We start from the raw sequence: 5,678 nt of genomic DNA, 5'->3' as shown, positions 1-5,678 counted from the left end.
AAGAAATTGAAGAGAACACCAAAAAATGGAAAGATATTCCAAGCTGATGAATTGGAAGAATTAGCATTGTTAAAATGTCCATACTACCCAAAGTGATCTACAGATTCAATGCAATCCCCATTAAAATACCAATGACATTCTTCACAGAAATAGAAAAAAATTTTATGAAACCACAAAAAGATCCTGAATACTCAAAGCAATCTTCAGCTAAAAAAAAAAAAAAAGAAAGAAAGAAAGAAAGAAAGAAAGGAAGGAAGAAAGAAAGAAAATCAACCTGGAGGCATCTCACTATCTGACTTCGAAATATACTACTAATACAAAGCTATAGGAGCTGAAACAGCACGGTAATAACATGAAAACAGACACAGAGACCGATGGAACAGAATAGAGAAGCCAGAAATAAATCCACATATTTACAGTGAACTCATTTTCGACAAAGGCACCAAAAACACACATTGGGAAAAGGACATTATCTTCAATAAAAGGTGCTAAGAAAATTGGATAACCACATGCAAAATGAAACTAGACCCCAATCTTTCACCATATACAAAAGTCAAATCAAAATGGATTAAGGAGTTAAATGTAAGACATGAAACTACTAGAAGAAAACATTGGGGAATGTTTCAGAACACTGATCTAGGCAAGAATTTCTTTTTTCTTTTTTTTTTCCAAGATGGAGTCTTGCTCTGTTGCCCAGGTTGGAGTGCAGTGGTATGATCTTGGCTCACTGCAACCTCTGCCTCCCAGGTTCAAACAATTCTCCTGTCTCAGCCTCCCAAGTAGCTAGGATTATAGGCATGCACCATCACGCCCAGCTAATTTTTGTATTTTTAGTAGAGACAGGGTTTCACCATGTTGGCCAGGCTGGTCTCAAACTCTTGACAACATGATCTGCCCACCTCAGCCTTTCAAAGTGCTGGTATTACAGGCATAAGCCACTGCACCCAGCTGGGCCAAGATTCTTTGGATAAACCCCCTGAAACACGGGCAACAAAAGCAAAAATACACAAATTGAATTACATCAAGCTAAAAAACTTCTGCACAGCAAAGGAAACAATCAAGAGTGAAGAGTAAACCTAAGGAATGGGAGAAAATATTTGCAAACTATTCAACTAATAAGGGATTAATAACCAGAATATATAAGGAACTTAACAGCAAAAAAGCAAATACAATCCAATTTTAAAATGGACAAATGATCTGATCGGCATTTCTCAAAATAATACTTGCAGATGATCAACTCCACTAATCATCGAAGAAATATAAATCATAGCTACAGTGAGATATTATCTCGCCCCAGTTAGAATGGCTAGTATCAAAAAGAGAAAGTGTTGATAAAGATGTGGAGAAAGGAAACTCTTACACACTGTTGATGGAAATGTAAATTAGTACAGCTGTTATGAAAAAAAGTATGGAGGCTCCTCAAAAAACTAAAAATAGTACTATCATTCAATCCACCAATCCTACTGCTGGGTATATTTCCAAAAGAAAGAAAATCAGTATATTGAGGAGATATCTGCACGCCCATATTTATTGCAGGACTATTCACAATAGTCAAGGTATGAAATCAACCTAAGTATCTATCAATGTATGAATGGATAAAAACAGCGTGGTGTGTTAAAACAATCAAGTAGTTATCAGCCATAAAAAAATGAAATATTGTCATTTGACACAACATGAGTAGAATTTAAGGACATTATAATTAGCAAAATAAGCCAGGCACAGAAAGACAAGTGTCAATTTTTCTCACTCATGTAAGAGCTAAAAACAAATTGATCTTACAGAGGTAGTGAGTAGAATGCCATTACAAGGGTCTGGGAAGCATAGAAAGAGAGGAAAATGAAGAGAAGTTGGCTAATGAGTGCAAAATTACGGAGAGAAGGAATACGTTCTAGTGTTCTGTAACACAGTAAATACAGTTAACAATAGTTTATTATATATTTCAAAGTAGCTAGAAGAGATTGGGAATGTTCCCAACACAAGAAATGATAAATGCCTGAGGTGACAGATGTCCCAATTACCCACATTTGATCAGTATACATTGTGTGCATGTGTCAAAATACCATATGTAACCCCAAAATATGGGCAATCATTATGTATCAATTTTTTTAAATTAACCCTATTTAGCACCTTAGAGGTCATCAAGCCCACCAACATACACAATATGGGAGTTCCAGAAGAAAAGAAAAGAGAAAAAGAAAGATTATTTTGAACAAATAATTCCCATAATTTCTGAATTTGATTTTTTAAAAAATAAAACTGCATATTCAAGAAGTGCAACAAATTCCAAGTTCAATAATCCCGAAAGAGATTCATGCCTAAACATATCATGGTCAAACTGTTGAAAGACAAAGAAATAGCCTTGAAACCAGGAAAATAAAAGAGATCATTACATAGAAAGGTTTCTTAATAAGATTATCACCTGACTTCTCATCAGAAATCTGAGCTCAGAACAAAAATGCCAGCAGCTCTCCAATATTTCACTTAATACTGAAAGATCACCCAAGACAGTTATTGCAAAACTTTAGCTTTCAAAATGTCCGCTATTCCATGTTTTTAGGAGCATGCAATAGTAACAGGCAGACATGTAGCTAAGGGACACTTTAAGAACCTAGGATGCTTCTTCCAGAGCTAGTATAAAAGGAAATCATATATATATAATTATATATAATATATATGATTATATATTATATGTAATTATATATAAAATCATTTATATATTAAATCATACATATGATGAAGAGATAAAAAGTGTGGTGTGTATAAACAGTCAATATATAATGATTATACATTATATATGTGATATATATTATATATATAATCATATATATATAATTACATATATATGATTATATATTATATTTGTGAAGCCTCTTTCCAGAGATTTTAAAGTTCTTTTTTATTTAGAACAACTTATGCTTTAAGGTAAAGAGAATAGCAAACAAACTGCATGTTTTAAATGCTGTTATAATGATTTTTAATATCCTTTATTGACATTACTGGTTGCTATTTTGTAGAATAAGAAACAACTTTGACAAGTTTGGTAGGAGTTTTAATAGACATTTAAAATCTTGAACTTTTTTTTTTTTAGATAAAATAGAGATGAGGCCTGGCTATGTTGTCCAAACTGCTCTTAAACTCCTGGTCTCAAGTGGTTCTATTACCTCAGCCTCCCAAAGTGCTGGTATACAGGTATGAGCCACTGCACCCAGCCTCAGACTTCTATTTTTATGTTTAACATTTCCATAAATCTTTTTTTTTTATAAAAAGCTAGAGCCAAGTAACAAGTACAGGAAAAAACTGTGCCTTATATCAACAATTTTGCAAATGTTAGGCTGAAAGATGGTGGACACCTAGAGTTAAATTATGTTTAATTAAAATCGATATTTCTTAAAAGAAAAAAGTATGTTAACAAAGAATTCGATATCCAGCAAAACTATTCTTCAAAAAAAGGCAGAAATTAAGATATTTCCATATAAACAAAAACTGTGAGGATTTATCACTAGCAGACTTGTCATGCAAGAAATACTGAAGGGAATCCTTCATGCTAAACTAAATGATACTAGAAAGTAACCTGAATCTATACAAAGAAATAAAGAGCACTGGCAAAGATAACTACATAGATAAATACAAGAGGCAGTATAAATATATTTTTGTTTGTAACTCTCCTTCTCTTCTCATATTAAAAGACAACTACATGAAGCAATAATTATGAAGCTATGTTGATGGCCTGATAAAATATAATGATGTAACGTACATAAAAAAAATACAGAGAAGTGGAGAGAGACACAAGCTACACTGGCGCACACATAGGTGTGCTTTGAAACTTAGTTGGTAGTAAGCAAACTAGATTCCTGTAAATTCAGACTTTATTCGTTATTGCCAAGGAAACTATAAAGAAAATGACTTTTAAAATATATTAAAGAAACAACAGAGGGTTAAATGGCACAGTAAAAATTTCTCTCTCAGTTCAGGTTATTATAACAGAATACCATAGACTATACGATTTAAACACTAGAAATTTATTTCTCACACTCTGAAGGGTGGAAAGTTTGAGAACAGGGTGCCAGCATGGTGGAAATTCTGGAGAGAGCCCTCTTCCTGGTTCACAGAGGGCCATCTTTTTGCTGTGTTCCCACATGTGAGACAGTAGAGACAGAATGCAAGCTTTATTTTGTAAAAATTAACAAACTGATTATGAGTTATTTGGCAGTTGTTACAAGACCTAAAATTGCCTGAATAATTTCAGAAAACAAAAATAAAAATGAATACAACTCTATTTCAAGTAGAAAAACAGACCAATGAACTTTCATGTAACAGAATACCAAAAAAAATCACTGAGAGGTTTCAGATTACATACCACAATACACCTTTTAAAAAGCTACCACTTATGCATAATTCCATTGAGAAAGAATAGTATTGTCAAGAAATGGTCCTGGGGCAACTCAATACCCATGTACACAAGAATGAAGGTGACTTTCACCTAATACCATATGTAAGCATTAACAAAGACCTATATTTAAGAGCTAAAAATGGCAGGGTGTGGTGGCTCAGGCCTATAATCCCAGCATTTTGGGAGGCTGATGCAGGCAGATGGCTTAAGCACAGGAGTTTGAGACTAGCCTTCAACAATCCAACCTTCAACTTTCTTATCATTCTCTATTATATACTTTCTATTTCATTAGTATCTATCCTTATCTTTATTTATTTATTTGTTTTTTTGAGACAGAGTCTCGCTATTGTCAGTCACCCAGGCTGGAGTGCAATGGCGAGATCTGGGCTCACTGTAACCTCTGCTTACTGAGTTCAAGCGATTCTCCTGCCTCAGTCTCCCGAGTAGCTGGGATTACAGGTGCGCCCACCACCACACCCAGCTAATTTTTGTATTTTTAGTAGAGACAGAGTTTTACCATGCTGGCCAATCTGGTCAAGAACTCCTGACCTCAGGTGATCCACCCAACTCAGCCTCCCAAAGTGCTGGGATTATAAGCATGAGCTGCCACGCCCAACCGATCCTTATCTTTATTATTTCATTTCTTCTACTTTCCTGGGGTTTAATATCCTGGTTTTGGGGAGGTTTTTGTTTTTTAGTTTGTTCATTGTTTCAAATGTATCTTCCTTTTGTAAAAAAACTTTTATTTAGGTACATGTGCAGGTTTGATACATAGGTAAACTGTGTATCACAGGGGGTTGGTGTGCAAATAATTTCATTACCTGGTTAATAAACATAGTACCCAATAGGTATTTTTTTCTATCCTGTCTCCCTCCTCCCACCTTTCATACTCTAGTAGGCCCCAGTGTCTGCTGTTCCCATCCTAGTATCCATGTGTCCTCATTGTAGAGCTCCCACTAATAAGTGAGAACATGTGGTATTTGGTTTTCTGTTCCTGTGTTAGTTTGCTTAGGATAATGGCCTCTGGCTCCATCCACATTGCTACAAAGGACATAATCTCATTATTTTTTATGGCTGCATAGTATTCCATGGTCTCTATGTACCAAATTTTCTTTATCCAGTCTATTGCTAATGAGCATTTACCATCAGTGAGCATTTCCACATCTTTGCTATTGTAAAAGACATGCTGCAATGAATATACATCTGTGTGTGTCTTTCTGGTAGAAGAATTTAGATTCCATTGGGTATACAATCAATAATGGGATTGCTAGGTTGAATGATAGTTTTT

Source organism: Cebus imitator, unplaced genomic scaffold (genome assembly GCF_001604975.1).
Source record: "Cebus imitator isolate Cc_AM_T3 unplaced genomic scaffold, Cebus_imitator-1.0 Scaffold12, whole genome shotgun sequence".
NCBI classification, from domain to species: domain Eukaryota; kingdom Metazoa; phylum Chordata; class Mammalia; order Primates; family Cebidae; genus Cebus; species Cebus imitator.
Note: the sequence above shows the minus strand (reverse complement) of the source record.